The sequence below is a fragment of the Etheostoma spectabile genome, unplaced genomic scaffold (genome assembly GCF_008692095.1).
Source record: "Etheostoma spectabile isolate EspeVRDwgs_2016 unplaced genomic scaffold, UIUC_Espe_1.0 scaffold00018498, whole genome shotgun sequence".
Lineage (NCBI taxonomy): Eukaryota > Metazoa > Chordata > Actinopteri > Perciformes > Percidae > Etheostoma > Etheostoma spectabile.
In genome coordinates, this window is record NW_022604293.1 from 1 (window position 1) to 17986 (window position 17986).

Below are 17986 nucleotides of genomic sequence, written 5' to 3' on the forward strand. Positions count from 1 at the left end.
CCTGGGATCCTGTGTGCATTCCCTGCCTCTGTGACTTTTTGGGATGCCAATCCTAGCCAGCTGGCATGTCTTTGGGGGACACATAATATGTTGATGTTTTGTCCTCTATGTTGACTTCCTCTTGGTCCCCCAGCTCTACCAAAGCTGTCTTCAAAGGGTAGTTGACTCTGGGATTCACCTCCCACCACATTCTCTCAATCACATGAATCTGTGCAGGTTTTTAAGGATAGTGTAAGTCTGCCAGCCTTATTAGAAATGCAATTACAAGAAACCTGATAAATTTTAACAAAAACATTCATTTCACCCTTTAGAAGGAGTCTGACGGTAAGGCTGCCTTTTAGTATTGTGTCTGTATTCTGCCAGCTTTTCCTGTATGAATAATGCCAGATAAACTTTTTCCACAGTCAACTCTGACCTGATCCCATAGTCCATAGGAAGAGTACAGCAGGTCTGAGGACAAATCACAGACAAACATAAAATATTACCTAAACATTACATAAACAGCATTGGTCTAAGCCATAAATCCCTAAAGTGCCAATTAAAAGTCCAAAGCATTTCATTTTTACACACACACACACACACACACACACAACGCTTTTTGTAGAGCACATTTCAGCAACAGGACAATTCAAAGTGCTTTACATAAAATCAGTTAAACAGATAAACACAAGTACAAACAGTTAAAAATCATAAGCATAAAAACTGATAAAACACATGAATAGAAAGTTAAAAACAAATAGAAACATTAGGACACATAAAACACAAGAACAAATTACAGTGCAGCATAAGAAATTTAAAGAAATGAGCAGTCATGTAAAGAAAGGCAGCATCAAAAAGGAAGGTCTTCAGCCTTGATTTAAAAGAACTGAGAGTAGCAGCGGATCTACAGGTTTCTGGGAGTTTATCCAGATATGAGGAGCATAGAAACTGAAAGCTGCTTCACCCTGTTTAGTTCTGACTCTGGGGACAGAAAGTAGACCTGTCCCAGATGACCTGAGAGGTCCACAACCACACACACACCACAGGTGGTGTGACACTATGAGCTTTTTTTTCAGACTTTTTTTAGCTTTGCTGACACATTCATGATCCCTAATACCTTCAAACACTTACCCTGGTCCCTGACCCCTGCCCCAGAGCTGGTAGCTCTGTTCCTCGGCGGAGCAGGTCGGGCCCTCTGCTCTGGCTGACTGGAGGTCGGCGGATTCAGACAAGGAGGCCTCAAAGACCAACTGCTTTAGCAGCATCTGGTCCTAGTCTTCTGGAAGCGAGGCCCAAAGACCAACTGCTTTTGCAGCGCCTAGTCTCTGCCGAAGCCGCTGGCCTCCAGCTACCCGGGCAGGACCCTGAACTTAAAGACTCAACATGGCTTGTACTTATAAGGTCCTCTATGGACGTTTGTGACCTCACTGATGAGGTCATTGTGAACTCACAGCTGATTGGCCATAGTTCTTTAGATGTGTTATAGAATGCTGTGATGTCATACACTGTAGACAATTCCAGTCTATAAGACTTTATCATTTATTTTTATTTATTTTTGAGGGATGAAAACAAAATATTGTAATACATTATGAGAATATACACATCACACTATAAATGTGTAAATTAATTTAACGTGTTTAGAGCAGACATATTTTCACCTGTAGGTCGGTAACTAGGAGTTTATTAAACCAAACTAGAGTTGTGATGGTTGCAGAAGTGAAAGACGACCCAAACGGCTTTTCATAGTTTTATTTAGTTTCTTTCGACTTTGAATGAAGTGCGTGTTTAACGATGCTAAATTACTGTTTATTTACATGGAGTCTGATGGATTTAGCAATTTTAATTACGTGGATTTTATATGTTTAAAAAAGAATCTTACTCTTCAACAGAAAGGTCAACCTCCTTAAAATCCTTTCATAAAGTTGTCAAAAATTTAGAATAATAATCAGAGCCTCTCAGTGGCAAAACAAGCACTTTTGTGAAGGTATATACTAGGGATGATCCGAGTACCCGGCTGAAACGAGAATCCGGTACGGATAAAGCACTTCTACTTCTGCCGAGTACAAGTATTATCCGAGTAATATGAGTCAATATCCGTGCTCGGATTGAATAAAACTCCTCAACTGGCCGCGCAGCGTTCTGTGATAATCACAGCGCCCCCCCCCCACCCCGCCTACAAACCCGCTCGGATCAATCACACACACACAGAACATGAGAAATGCTCTCTCTCTCTCTCTCTCTCTCTCTCTCTCTCTGCTCCGTCATCAATCAGGTCTGCGGATCTGTTCCGTTAACGTTTAGGGTTTCTTCAGCTTCAGTTTGTTTTTAACTTTGGTTGTAGTCCTTACATAGTAACCAGTAGATTTCTGGTGAACGTGGGGTTTGTAGTCCTTACATAGTAACAGTAGATTTCTGGTGAACGTGGGGTTTGTAGTCCTTACATAGTAACCGGTAGATTTTCTGGTGAACGTGGGGTTTGTAGTCCTTACATAGTAACCCGTAGATTTCTGGTGAACGTGGGGTTTGTAGTCCTTACATAGTACCAGTAGATTTCTGGTGAACGTGGGGTTTGTAGTCCTTACATAGTAACCAGTAGATTTCTGGTGAACGTGGGGTTTGTAGTCCTTACATAGTAACCAGTAGATTTCTGTTGAACGGGGTTTGTAGTCCTTACTTAGTAACCAGTAGATTTCTGGTGAACGTGGGTTTCAGACATGCTGCTTGGTTTAAATCAGAATCAGAATCAGAAATACTTTATTGATCCCCGAAGGGAAACTCTGTATCACAGTAGCACACAGTAGTAAAGACAAAGACGGAGCACTGCAACAGGCAGCTCGCACTTTTCAGCGCATGCGCACACTTCACTTCAGATGCATCAGAAACAGAATCAATCAGCATTGTAGCAAGATAAAGTCAGAACATAACAACATAACATAATGCAAGACAACCACAGTTCATGTGGACACATGAAGGAATTTTTTGAGGTGGCATATAGAGGGTGCGAGAAACACAGAAACGAGGCAGACATATGGATGTGGGCGGGAGGGGGAGGGAGTGTATGGTGTGTGTGTGAGATAGTGAGTTGTGTGTGCAATGTGCGCGTCAAACTGTCTGTGTTGTTAAAGCTCAGTCATCGGCGTGACCTTGAAGAGATAACCAGAGCACAGGACGAGATAGAAGGCCAGCTGCTGGTTGTTTTCCTGCTCGGGTGAAGGGTGGCGGGGGGGGGGTAGTTGATCAGTTGCAGTCCAATTTAGGGTGACTCGGTAGAATTTATCCAAATCAATGTCCATCAATCATTTGTCACCGACCTCAGCGTCATGCGAGCATCCATATCAGTAGTGATTTTTGCAGTCCATCTACCTTCTCTGCCAGTCCGGTGGTCACACGAAGCAACTCCACCGACTGGGCCCTGTTGTTATCAGTCCCCTTCTGCGCTTCCACGGTCTGAGATGTTACGAGACAGTTCACTGGACTGGTTAGCCCTTAGATGTAAAACCTTCATCCCTCAACCACTCCGTGTAGGCACTCTTTAAGTTCCCCAGACAGCTTGTGGGTGAATTTGCTGGCGGCTGTCTTACCAATTTTCCGATAGGTCAGTGAGACCCCAAGGCCGATGATCAGGAGCCCCACAACAGAATTCCAATTATCCAAATGTCTTCAACGTCCTCCACAGTGAGAACGTCAGGCAGACCACCTGCCACTCCCGGGAATAGGAATCGCGAGCGTAGCCTGCAGGGAACGTCCCGCTGGGACAATTCGGCTCACCCGGAGAAGCATGTTTAGATGAAAAAATCTTGTCAATAGCGCTGAGTGACCAGTTAATCAATTCCATATTCGAATGTCTCAGGAAAAACAGCAAGCAGGGGACAAAGAGAAAAGAAAAAGATTTCACAAGACAGGGTAGACAGACTGGGAAGGAGCCAAGCTAAGATAAGAGGGGAGAGGAGGAAAAACACGTCTGCTCTCGCCAGAAGCAGGAAGAAGATGCAACTCCCGTTGCGTCTCTGCCATCAGAATCTTTTTTTTTTAACTGTTAGCTGACTCACACACACACACACACACACACACACACATTTCACACATACCTGGTGTGGAAATAAAAAAATAAAAAAAGAAAACCAAAAAAAAAAAAACTGATCGTAAAAAAATTTAAAGTTAAAAAAGAAAGTTATATGAGTATGAAACTCTTTTTCATTACATTTTACTTCATAATTGCAACCGCATGTGTTGTATTCATTGTTGCAAAACATTCTGTATATAGTTTGTTTGTTACCATGACAACACCATTGATCTGAAGCTCATGTAAATAGTTTTCTAATCAGCAATAAATATAACAATTTGCATGCTTAAAATAACATACCGGTTAAAGCCCCGCCATTTTAAGACAAACCGACCCACTTCCGGTTAAATCTAACCACTTTCGAGTTAGGCCCCGCCCAGTCCGAGTACGGATCCGGATACAGATATTCATGTGGTAAACAGATACTGATACAGATAATGCTGTACTCGCTCATCCCTAGTATATACAAGCTGGACATTTTCCTCTTTAACTCATATTGTAGCTTGTTTCGCCGCTGCCGACTGCAGCGATCTCGCTTAATACTACACCAGTGTCAAAGATTGTTATCTATCAGTCACTTAGACACAAAACATAGGAAAATAGGGTTCAGGTTTTGAAAAACGGAAGACATCCCTTGAAAGTCCTATATTGAAAAAAATGGAGATGTCTGTGTCTTTCTTTGATTCAAAACCAGCTGATGTGCAATATAAATATTGTGAAAGTAACAAAACGCTTAATTCACACAGCCAGTTTTCTAGAAACTGTGCCTTTAAAAGAGACGTCATGACTACACTTTAATGTCAGGGCATGATCTGGAAAAGCCTGATACTATTGTTATGTCTAGGGGGCTTCCAGAGTGATGATGTGTATAGGCATTAATCTCAAAGAAAGTTGATGTACGTACATTAATCAGTAGACCTCATGGCGCAATGGTAGCGCATCTGACTCCAGATCAGAAGATTTCGTGTTCAAATCAAGTCGGGGTGAGATGTTTAGGGGTGCAGTAGCTCAGTCAGTAGGGAACGAGAATGTCTCGGCACTACCAGGTGTTCTTAAGCAAGGCATTGTACCCCCTCCCAGCCTCTCAGGGTGCTGGCCAGCTCTGACATTTCTACATTTAGGCATGAATAGGTCCTGAGCATGTGTGTTTTTTCAGACTTGTGTGTGATTACTATCAAAGAGTGTAAATTGTGTCAAAAAGTAGTATACATATTACATTAATTTTTTAAAAAGAAAGATGATGTGCATTAATCTAAAAGAAGGTTGATGTGTATGTGCATTAATCAAAACGAAAGTTGATGTGTGCATTAATCAAAACGAAAGTTGATACACTTACACACTGTACTACCACCAGCCTTTAAACATGTCCATAATTTCATTAAACATGCCCCCCCCCCCCATGTGCAGTGATTCCTTCAGAGTAAACAATGAATTTAATTGCAGTAGATGTGAAAGAAATGCATAAAAGTTGTGTTAATTCAGCCAGTGCCCATACCTCTTGTTATTTCCTGTTTTCCGGTGAAGTCCACACTAGTTGAAACACGCCTTTCTGTCACATCTACAGCAGTGTTAACTCGGAAGGAATAACTGCACATGGCTAGGCACTGGTAATGACATTTTGAACATGTTAAGAGGCTAAAACAGGTTTAAAACTTGCCCTGTTGAAGCCTGTTGGGTGCTAACTCTAGCAGGAGGATAACACGGGGTAGACACCACCGATTGGTTTCATTTCTCTCTCCACTGACAGACCTCCTAATGTACAAACTACAGAGCTACGTGTTGAAATTGACTGGAATTCTAAGTCCATCTGCTTTAAAAAGATGTCTGCGGTCCCGGAAAATGTTAAAATTGTCAATGAACTGCAGAGAATGGACGGTAGATTCAGTTGAAAGCCATTTGTTTAGCAGCAGCAAGGTACCGACGGGCCCGAAGGGCTTCAGCCTCTGCTGTGGAAGAGGCAAAGCAGCGGGTGTGGGAGAAGTTCGGAGAAGACATGGAGAAGGACTTTATACCTTTACATTGGTGGAGTGCTGTGGCCATCAAGAGCTGCACAATTTGCATGTAATGAAAGTAACTGTTGTATGTTAGACTTTAGTGTATGTAAGTATATGATTATTTGTTGCAATTAGTAAGTTATAGTTGTGTTGTTTGAAAGGCCTTTTCTGCTTTTGTATTGATGCCTTAGTTCTTATGTTTTGTTGTACATGCTGTAAATGTTATGTGTTTTGTATTTTATGTAAAAATTAAAAATAATGGGAAAATATGTATTAAGTTGTATTAACGTATACATATAAAGACTGATACAAAGCCACCCTCTGGCGTGGAGCCAGAACCATACAAACCCAGGAAGTGGACATCACCCTGGAAAATATTTCTAGAATATTTAAGGTTGAAAGAAAATGTCAAATTAAAAGTGTAGGTGTATCCGAGAAGAGGTCATTTTGACATTTATGTTTAATTGTATTTAACATAATGTAACCCCTCTGTTGGGTAATTACTAGTTGTAGTGATCTATGCTCTATGGACCAGAATTGTTCTACTAGATTCGTCTACTGGAGCAGAAGAGTTAATATTACAACATGTTGAAAGAAAAAGTAGAAAACCACAGACCAGGAAATAAGTTTTAACTGCCGGCTTATTATTTGAATATTAACATACACATATACATACAAAACCATTGACAACAATTACACAAAATACAATCCCACTTAACACCCTTTTGTTAAGTTATTTAGGTTTTCACCTTTTGAGTTTATACCAAGTTCAATATTAGTTCTATATTAATCTAATTTCAGTTTTAACCTCAGTTTGGTTTTAGGTTTTAATCCCTTTGGTTTTCTTTTCCCTTTTTTTAGTTCTCTAATTAGTTCTGTTTAGAGTTTTGATTTGTTTAGTTAACTTCAGTTAATCTAAATCACATCAGTGAATTTCACCTCTTAATTAGAGTATTTGCATGTAGTAATGTACCCATTTACAAGTGGTAATACCCATGGAAAAGAAAATGAAAAAAACAATAATTTGGAGTTAAAAAAACCATAATAATTCAGCAAAAGACTGAACAAATTGGTGGTTAGGACCAACAGAAATAAGAAAAGAAAAAGGAGTTCGCCTCTCCCCTATCGTCTTTTTACTTGTTAACCGTAACTCAAAGTTCGTTTGGAGTCCGCTGCAGAATTTGCAGAAGCTGAAGGAAATCCTACTAGTCAGAAGTGTGGATTCGTAGAAACTGGATGAATCCTACCAGTTCAGAAGATTGTGAGCAACGTCCTATTGAGACGCTGTGACTCAGGTATTCACAACGGTTCAGCAGATCACTGGGTGGCTCGCCATCTTGTTTCAACCTTGTGTCTCTCAAGTCGATGTCGGTCGACGTCGGTTGAACATTTCTTCAACCCACTCAAAATAGCCAAGTCCCGATTTCCAATGCACTAATCGTCTTCACCAGGGACAAATTGAGTACATGGGATCAGGCACGGCGCCAGGATTTCAGTTTTGGATGGGCCAGACCAATTTTGGGTGGGCCTTAAATTAAAACATGATATCAAATCACTGTTTAACCTAATACAAATGACTACTATACTGTTATATTATATGTGCTAACATAATAGAGATTTCAATAGCTTGATGCTCTTTAAATATGTTGTAAAAAAACATTGTACAAACGTTTGGTTGTATAGGTCGACCCCATCCGCGACCGCTCTCCTTGGTTCTGCCCAGAGAGGAGCGCGTTGGAATCTCCATTACGCACCACACCTGGCTGCGCTATTACGCAAAGCTCCATAGACCTAAGACTGGAACAGTGGTCGGGGATTTATTATTTCCCCAAAACATAATTTAGTTCTGCTCGTATAACAGGAGGCCAAATATTTCACAATTCTGTTTAATTGTTTTTATGTTTTCAGCACTACAGATCAACAACACCTCCCGACAGTTTTCATTCATAACTCGGGCACAGAACTGGTTCATTGACGTCATCTGTCGTGTAAAACTCAAGTTATTTCCGAAAGAGACAAACTGTTACTTTAGTGTGATTCATGTTATAACCATATTTAACAAAAGGAAATAAATCACATTAACATCAGACACAGCGCCCATAACAAGGGGAGCCCAGGAGGGAAAAAGAACAGTAACAAGCTGATATAGAAATAGAAATGCGCCTGTAGATTTGTAACGGGTTATGAATCGATTATTTTAATATATCTCAATACAGACAGAGTAGCCTTCACATACTCTTATCCCCTCGTGGTAAACAATTAAACTCGCTAAAAAGGCCTAGAAGAAGTGAACATGGAACGACTCATTTCCTCTTTGCTATGTTACTAACTTTCAACATGTAGCCTACGGATTCATCGCATGTTTTTAGGTCGCCTCGCACACACACACACTGACACAAATTACAGCAGTAGTCGGCGGGGTTTGCTCTTTAAAATGTAGATGATATCATCGAAGTCAAGAGTTACTGTAAGCTCTCGTATGTCAACAGACACAGAGACATAAGGCGAGACGTAAGCATGGTGCTCCTGTTTGGTGTTTTAATCCGATTGACACTGGAAAAGACGCGTTCAACTGTACAGGATGTCATCGGCAGTGTTATCAGAGCTTTTAGGAAAGCACGGATATTTGGGAAAACGTCCTCATTGACCAGCTGGTGTCATTTGTATGAAGGCTAGGAGACATCAGGACTGCTGCAGATGCCATGAGGCCATAGGTGTCACTGTGGAATCGAGTGTTCAGTTCGCTAAGCTGGCAGTCTAGCGCGTTGGAAATGTTGCGCAGATCGATGTCACTTAATAGACAAACAACTTTTTTTTTAAATTAAGTTAAAAACTACTTAAGATTTAGACTAATTTAGCACAAATTATGAGATAATTTGACACTTTTTAATAATTCTTTATAATTAAATATAGCCTATTATATTCTTCTTTTTTTTAATGAAAATTTGTGGGTGGGCCTGTTGAAAAGTGGGTGGGCCTAGGCCCGTCAGGCCCACCCATGACGCCGTGCCTGCATGGGATATCTTTCACAAAAGTCAACCAAATTGGCTTTCAAAAGGTACAGGTTTTTTCCACCTTATTCTCCGTTACTCTCACAGCTTTTCATCTGCGGCTCGCTCTGCAAAAACCAAACTGTCCTAGCAAGAGAAACTTTTTGACAATCTGATTGGTGAGTGATAGTCACCTGGGTTACGTAACAACGTGCCCTTTTCAAAATAGAAGTCCACATATTCAAAATAAAAGTCCACATGCTTTTTAATACAAAATAACTCATGAAATGACATACCATGGAATAAAATATTACAAAAGGTTCTCAATAAACGTTTAACCATATGTTAACATATTTATTGATTAATTTCCTTTTAACCAGTTTATTTATTTTGCTAACTAAGTAAACCTGGGTTACATGAGGTCTAGATGTCTTATGAGACAGTTGTGTCCCCGAGATGACACACTCTGAGCATCTGTTTAGCAAGCCGCATCTTTCGTGTCTTGACTTTCTTCTGTGCTCTGAAATAAAAAAAAACTGCAAATCAATACATTGCAGTCTATATACACACCGTTTTCACGAGATTGACTCAATATCATATGAAATGATAACGTTTCTAGTTCTGTTGCCGAAGCTAACGGGATGATTTAGCTAGCTAGCTAGCTGAGTAACGTTCCAGCTTAACGCTAGCTCGCAACCAAACTATCAGGATTCTACTCAGCTGCAGTTAGCTTTCTTGCTGAAATACAATAAAAATTAACCTGCCAAAGTGGACCAACATGCACGGTGAACTATAGATGGAGCTACATGACAACACGGGGTATTTATTTGAATGGAACAGTTAGGAAAATGAAACGTTAGCCCCTTTGCCATTACAGTTATCAACACACATTCAGCCTATGCTAGCTACAGGCTACGTTAGCATTGCTAATGCAGGGCTGCCAACTTTTCCCAAAACCTTGGAGTGAGATTTGGGGGGGGCAACCCATATTTTGCCACGTACAAAGCAATTTTTTGGGGTCTTTATCCTTCAGGGTTTAAATTGTGATTTGTGATATGTGGGGGGGTGGGGTTCTCCCTAGGGGGGTCTGGGGGTATGCCCCCCCAGGAAAAAAAATTGAAAAATAAACCATTAAAGGGCACTTTCTGGAGAGTTTTTTTGCAAAAAAATGGAGAAATCAAGTCTTACATGATATGTGCAAAACTGTAGGGTTAAGAACCTTTGCATTGTTGTAGTATCAACAGGTTTTACGGCATTCAGCATTTACATTATTTACATTATTAACTTCTTATGATATAAGAACTGACCCAGACAACGTGCCAAACATAATGAACCACATGAAGAGACAGTAGCAAATCTCATCAACAGCTGAGAAGATTTGGGTCTGTGGGGAACAGGTCCAGGGGTCCCTGGTGTTGGGACAAGGGACCCAAAGTTAAATTAATGTTGAGGGATCAACTAAGACCACTGAAATTCTAAAGAATAAGAACCACTGATCTACATAAATTCTTATCCTTTAACCTTTGTGCCAAGGTTCAGTAATGTTTGGCCCTCATCCTCTGGGCCCCACTTACTGGATTTACTTTTTGGGGAAAAAAAGACTATTTGTTCATTTCATAAAACATCAAATTAATTATTTACAGTTACATTTAGAGATGCACCGAGGTTAGAGAAGCACAATAGTGGCCCAATGTTGCAGTATAGTATATATAGTATAGTGTATATATGTAGTATATATAGTATAGTATATATAGTATAGTATATATAGTATAGCTCAGATGTGTTTCACCAGATTTCTGCCCATGTTTACAACTTTGTGCACATTCAAAATATAACTCCTCCCATCTCTGTTGGCCGAGATTTGGAGAGTTGTAATATAGTCTGCTGTGCATGTCATTGCTCCGCTGATATGGTGGATCTCATTCAGACCGTCTGACAGACACAGACGCCCATTCGGGTCTCTGGTCTCTGACAAAGTTTAGAGGAGGCTGTACGCTGCGCATTATCGGAGGACTACACGGATGCAACGCGTCACCGCCCCCAGCAGAGCGGGTCCACTAACATGAACTGAAGTTGCTACGCTACCAGCCGCTCTGCTCACCTCTATTGTTACAGAGAGAGTGGACACGAAGCGACGGACGGGTCTGTGATACTCAGAGCTCATACCTAAAGCCGGGGAAATGGGATGGATCGTAAAAAAATGTTCTCAGTTTGCGACAATTCGAAACTTTCACAGACAGGGAGCGCTCTTGAACCCCCTCACAGTCTCTGAAAGCACAACTAGTGGCTAAACAGCTAAATCTATAGATAAACTCATCTATCAGAAATTTGACCGACCGGGTTGACACTTCAGCGTGAGAAATCGGGGGTGTGGCGTGTGAGCGTGTGAAACCAGTCAAATGCGTGTGTCTCACGGCCAATGCGTGAGAGTTGGCAGCCCTGCTAATGTTACTGTTAGCGACGAAATCATACTTACAGCTTGATGTTGGGATGACCAGACAGTCGGAACAGCAACAGCAGCTTAGCAAATCCTGCTTTAAATTGTCCGAAGTTTTGAAAACTGTCTTTGGGGGAAAAGTTCACAGGGATCTCCTTATAAACTGCAGCCATGTCCGTCGAGTGTTTGCTTCCTTGGGAAGACTAGCTATGAGAAGTGTCTCCGTTCCGTGTACAGACTGGAACTCTGCATTTACAACCCGGGTTCATTGTCAATGTCCTGGGAAATATTTCAAACTTTCTTCTTAGTAAATCCCGTCAGAGTACAGGAGCAACGTTCTCAGTCGGACATCTAATTGACCTATCGCCAGCAACATTAGGAGCTGGTCTCAGGTCAGTGGCCTGTGTGTAAATGTTAGGGCTGGACCGTTCTCCTTATACGTCCATGGGCGTGACAAAGCTGATGGTTCTGAGATCCTGACGTCACCTTTTGGCTTTGTTGGGATTCGCCCGTTTTCAGCGGCAGTTTCAAAATGTGGGATTTTCAGAGGAAAGGCATGTTAATGGGATTTAAAGCTTTTATGTATGTCCTATTTACCCACTGAACTGTCGTTATTCACCTATGACAAGGTAAAATCGGTTTTGCATTATATCACCCCTTTAACAATATTTGGAGATGATATACAAATCTTGAGTGCTTTTTGTACCCAATAATCAACAGTGGTGGTTAACCTGCAACATGGGCTTTAAAGATCTAAATAGATTTTCTCACCTCAGAGTCATCTGGAGCACGTAACGATTAGCGTCTGTCCCTCTGAACCCTGAGTGACAATCACTCTGCAGTGAATGAGATGCAGTTTCCCCCCTCAGTCTAACCAAGACTATACTTTCAGGGATCATTTCTAGAGTTTCTGACTTGAGGAATGTGTTTCTAAAGTGTTTGGTCTCGCTGACCACGATGATGAGTTGTGATATTCTTTTCTGAGCGTGAGACTGACAGTGAGTAATGATTCACTTCATGTGCTCTCTGTCATTGATGATTGTTCTTTGCTTCTTTATGGAGTATTGAAGAAGGGAATATGATCAGAGTGGTAGTAGCAGACATGTGAAAAACTTAATTGTATGAAGGTAATAAACCATGCGAAATTATAGTCAGTCTTGAAGTATGTTTTGTCCATGGTGGACAAGGTTACTTTAACGGGTTAACACCTACTTTCTTGACTTTGTAATGCCTTATGTCCGGTTTAAAAATGTAAACTGAGTTAAGCCATAATTCATTTTTATTTTTACCTTTGCTTTTTCTACTTTGACATGTAAAAAAGGTGCATTGTTTGAAAGCCCATCTGTACACATCCATGTTCCACTCCCACAGGTGTTTCCTCTTGACTAATCAGACTGTGTGGCCTTTACAGGCTCAGCTTGATTGACATGTATTAAAGTTAGTTAGTTCATGTTTATTGTCCCCATAGGGAAATTAGGTTGCAGATCACATCACATGGTATTCAACATTAACACAGATAAGGCAAGGAGGAAAAACAAAAACAAAACATATGTACACCACCACTCGTACCATAAACCAGAATAATATGAAGGGGGGGGTAGAGTTCCAGACCAGCTGGGAGAAAGAAGAGAATAAAATAGATAAACAAAATATATATATCATTGGACGGGACCTTCATTATTAAGGAGTTTAATGGCCTGTGGAACAAAGGAGAGCTTGGATCTGTTTTTTTTAAACAAAGGAGCACAGTATCGTCGTCCTGAGGGCAGCAGTTCAAATGTGGAGGAAAGGGGGTGCTTCTGGTTGCCCACAATGCTATTTGCCTTTCTCCGTATCCTGTTTTTGTATAAACTTTCCATACTTGGAAATAGAATACCCGAAAGTTTGCTGGAAGTTATTATTTTTCTAATGTACTTTTTTTGTGCTTCAGTGGCGTTGCCAAACCAACAGATCATACCAAAGGAAAGAACACTTTCCAAATTAAAATCTTATTTTTACAAGTGCAAATTTAAACATTTAGTTCAGATTTTTTTGTTCTGCAAGCTCTCACCTTTTGCCCCATATTTCCCTTCATATGAGTCAGAGCCAGCAGCACTAAGGAAGAGCAGCCTCTCCTATGGCGAGTGGTGGCGACTAAAGGGGTGGAACGGTACACTGAAGTCCCGGTGGACGGGATGGCGCGTTGTAACGAGGTTTGAGTACATACAGCAAATACTTGAAGCCAGGTTACTCTACGAGTGGATACGGGGCTTTGAAGGTGATGTGGAAATCCTGATTGATTCAGTGATTTTTTGGCCCTATTTGTATTTGGATCTAAAGGCTGGTTAACCACTGTAGGGAGGAGACGTTGGATAGTTTTTTTGTCTCGTTCCAGTGATTGTCATGTCTGGGTGATGGCGTTGGATATGCGTTAGCATGTTGGATGTATTTCCACTCACGTACCAACAACGCCGGCCCACAGTCCTCGTTTTATCCACCACTTTCTCACCTGTACTACTGGAACTGACTGGGAAACCAAAGTTTCCCCGTGGGTCGCCACCACTCGCCGTAGGAGAGGCTGCTCTTCCTTAGTGCTGCTGGCTCGGACTCATATGAAGGGAAATATGGGGCAAAAGGTGAGAGCTTGCAGAACAAAAAAATCTGAACTAAATGTTTAAATTTGCACTTGTAAAAATATGATTTTAATTTGATGTCACACAATGAAAAAACACACGAGAGCTTGGAAAAAAAATCTGTCATGTGCTTGACAATGGCAATAAATTGCGCGGGATGTGAAGACAATGTGCAATACAGGCCAAATCCTATGGTGGGAATAAAGATCCACCAATGTATCTGTCAACAATGTCCACCTGAATCCAGAAATGTCCCTGCCAGATGGGAAATAGACCTGACAAACAGGGCATTGTGAGTACAGATATACATCAGTAAGTAGTCTACCAAGTTGCCTCTTATCATTTTAGTTTGGACACCCAGTGAGGCTTACCGAGATGGTTTGGACTGGGTCCACTAGGGTTTTCTGCTGCTCTCGATCAGACGGCTGTACTCACTCTGGTTTCTGTTCACAATGCACGAGACTTTTGCCTTTTACTAAAGACTTCCTTGGAGGGGAACGCTGATGAGTTGAAACTATTTTTGGTGGGTTTTGCTGTTTGGCCCAGCTTTTTGTACTTGCTTTTGCTTACCTTTGCTTTTACTCATCAGCTCTGTTTTTATCCCACCCAGAAAATGATTTTAGACCCGGAACAAGTCATCTTTTATTTCCTGTAGAGGTCCAAGTGGGAACGAGTACAAAGAAGAGTGATGAAGAAGCCAAAGGAGAAAGGAGGGAAAGGAGTGCCGGACCTGTTATTGTTTTTAAGGAGCAGATTTATAGCTATACACATAACAGCAGCCACGGCCCCATCCAGAAATCCTAAAACTGCAGCTATGGCACGGTTCTGGATGGGATCATACCTCTCTGATCTTAATGTCAGATGTAGGTGGGGGGGGCGTGGCTGCTTGTAGAGAGAGAGCTTGCAGCGAGGTGGGGGCTGTGTGGGATCTTGTCCGCTCCTGGCGCTTGCTTCTGGGAGAGACACGGACGGTGTTTCTCCCTTCGGCCTGGATGGCGGAGGAGGGTAGGGTGGTGGTGGGATGAGCAGCTATTCGCCATCTTTAGGACTTGGATGGAGAGAAAATGCGTTAGTGACATTGTTCATATGTCCTTTCTTTGTTTTTTGTCTTCTCTGGAGTTAACTGTTGATGCACCCTCTTTTTTTTTTTTTTTTTTACATTTGGCTTCTTTCAACCACTGATTAGAACATTGCTTATTTTTCTCTATTTATATCAGATCTTGAGTGCTTTTCATATTTGCCCCTCAAACATTTTTCTTCTTTTCTTCTAAATCCTGTTTTAGCATTCTAAGTTTACCTGTACTCAAAGAACCATTTTCAAGAAACCCAAATTCTGACGCCCTACATGGAGGAGTAATGGCTCTTTACAGTGAAAATGCAAAAGAAGATGTTCACTCATTCAGCCCAGGTAGATGCTCGGCCCATATTCACACAGACCTAAACCTACTCACTTAATGCTGGTTACAATATTCTAATAATCAACAATGCCAGAGACAAATGACAAAGTGTGAAAACATTTTTTAATAAAGTATTGGCATTTTTTAATAAAGTATTGGCTTTTTCTTTGCGAAGGTTTTTTTTCGATTGGTGATTGGTTTCCGGCACTTTGAAGAAGAAAATCAACAAATAATTGTGATAATCTCCATATTGATCAAACTAATCGTGATTATAACTTTGGCCATAATCGTGCAGCCCAAAGAGATCTAATGTTTTATCAAACCAGGTTGGGCAAGTAACCTTCCTGCTGACTTCTTGACAAATAAAGCAAGTAACATCACTCACAGAAAGCTACTGCGATGGCTGGGAATCGAACCCAGGTCAACTGCTTGGAAGGCAGCTATGCTCACCACTATACCACCATCGCTGGGCAATACAATGTTCACTTCAAATCTTGTAATACATCTGGGCATTGAGACTGAAAGTGCGCTCTGTCACTGAGCTACAGCCCCTGATGATTCAGAAAGTCCCCCCAAGGGGTCCTGTGTCATCACATCAACAAGAATGGGAAGTGTGTTCATGAATGTTATCTCCCTTTGATAGCTCAGTTGGTAGAGCGGAGAACTGTAGGGGCATGAATCTGAAATCCTTTGGTCACTGGTTCAAATCTGGCTCGAAGGAGCAGTCCTTTTTTAAGAGTTTCCCTTCACAGATCAATAAAATGTTTCTGATTCTGATGTACAGATGGACAGACAACCCAAAAGCATAATACTTCTTGCCAAGACAGAACAAGAAAAAAAAAGAAGATGTTGGGTAGACAGAGTTAAGCCCCGACAGAATAGAGAACTAGGCAAAAGTTGTGAAAGTCGCACAGCTGTTTGGCGACTGCTTTCTCAAGAATCTTAAAAAGAAATGGAAGGTTGGATATAGGTCTATAGTTGGCTAAAACATCTGGATCAAGGTTGGGCTTTTTCAGAAGAGGTTTAATTACAGCTACTTTAAAGTACTGTGGTACATAGCCTGTTAATAAAGACAGATTGGTTATATCTAGTAGAGAAGTGTTGACTAATGGTAAAACTTCTTTAAGTAGCCTAGTCGGGATGGGATCTAAGAGGCAGGTTGATGGTTTAGATGAAGAAATAATTGAATTAAATTGATAAAGATCAAGTGAAGCAAAGCAGTCTAAACACGTATCTGGTTTTACTGATGTTTCTAAGGTTCCTGACTTTAGAGATAAGTCAGTGCCAGTTAAAGGCGGGTCTTGGTGAATTTTGCTCCTAATAGTTGTAATTTTATCATTGACGAATCTCATAAAGTCGTTACTACTAAGAGCTATGGGAATACTTGGCTCAATAGAGCTGTGACCATCTGTCAGCCTGGCTACAGTGATGAAAAGAATCCTCACTTCACTTCGTTCACCATTGCATTGTTTTCACTTTTCAGAACCGGAGCTACAGTACAGCTAATTCTACAGTCTATGGTTCAGGTCACATTTATATGCAGGTTATGTAAAGAAAAGCCAGATCACAGAGGTTCCGTAGTGTAGTAGTTATCACATCTGCTTTACACGCAGAAGGTCCTGGGTTCAATCCCCAGTGGAACCAAATTTAAGGTTTAAAGTAAGAACTATGTCCTGTTATCACCTGGCAGGCGTCCCTGGAAAAGTCTTAAAAATTGGAGTGAACTATACTCGACAATCAAAAAAAACATGCTCCAAAGACATATTGTCTATCTGAAAGACTTCTTCAGTGCTCTTGCATTGGTTTCACTTCTTAGAACCTGACCTCCATCCATTTTATTTACATTTTCTGATAATGTTAAAAATAACACTATTACAGAGGTTCCATAGTGTAGTAGTTATCACGTCTGCTTTACACGCAGAAGGTCCTGTGTTCAATCCCCAGTGGAACCAGACTTATGCTTTAAAGTAAGAACTATGTATTTGGTACCACCTGGCAATTGTCATTTAAAAAGTCTTTAGAAAGAATTGAATGCAAACAATGAAATAAAAGCCCATGTCTTTCCAGAACCTCACCTCCAGCCATTATTTTTACTGTATTGTTCCGATTATGTTAAAGATGACAGTACGTCAGAGGTTACATAGTGTAGTAGTTATCACATCTGCTTTACATGCAGAAGGTCCTGGGTTCAATCCCTAGTGGAATCAGGCTTATGGTTTGAAGTGAGAACTATGTCCTGTTACCGTTTGAAAAGGGTTGAACAACAATTGAAAAAAAACCCACAGCAATGCCTTCTCTTCTCAGTCAATTAGGGCATAGTTATACATAGAATTGTAAAAATGAATGGAAAATTGACTTTCTTTAAGGTTCTTCAAATATGTTTTGTCTCTCATTCTTGGCAGTGTACACATGAATGAAAAATATTACTGTTTTACCGACCCATTTACTGTGCTACTAGGTGAGAAGCTGCGGGTGATGGGTGTCGGTGCGTCCACAGTCTCCTGGATCACTGAC

General features: G+C 41.0%; 6 non-coding genes across 6 annotated transcripts; 5 read left to right on the top strand and 1 right to left on the bottom strand.

The window, feature by feature from the left end:
- The first annotated feature begins 12339 nt into the window (after window positions 1-12339).
- LOC116680904 (small nucleolar RNA U3) lies at window positions 12340-12555 on the top strand. Its single transcript, XR_004329914.1, has one exon. It is a non-coding gene; the product is annotated as a small nucleolar RNA U3 (small nucleolar RNA).
- Window positions 12556-14506: 1951 nt separating this feature from the next.
- LOC116680905 (U5 spliceosomal RNA) lies at window positions 14507-14620 on the top strand. The gene has a single exon (XR_004329915.1). It is a non-coding gene; the product is annotated as a U5 spliceosomal RNA (small nuclear RNA).
- A 1247-nt stretch (window positions 14621-15867) lies between these two features.
- On the bottom strand, window positions 15868-15939 carry trnag-ucc (transfer RNA glycine (anticodon UCC)). The gene has a single exon. It is a non-coding gene; the product is annotated as a tRNA-Gly (tRNA).
- A 1104-nt stretch (window positions 15940-17043) lies between these two features.
- Window positions 17044-17116, top strand: trnav-uac (transfer RNA valine (anticodon UAC)). The gene has a single exon. It is a non-coding gene; the product is annotated as a tRNA-Val (tRNA).
- A 235-nt stretch (window positions 17117-17351) lies between these two features.
- trnav-uac (transfer RNA valine (anticodon UAC)) lies at window positions 17352-17424 on the top strand. Its single transcript has one exon. It is a non-coding gene; the product is annotated as a tRNA-Val (tRNA).
- Window positions 17425-17606: 182 nt separating this feature from the next.
- On the top strand, window positions 17607-17679 carry trnav-uac (transfer RNA valine (anticodon UAC)). Its single transcript has one exon. It is a non-coding gene; the product is annotated as a tRNA-Val (tRNA).
- The last annotated feature ends 307 nt before the right edge of the window (window positions 17680-17986 follow it).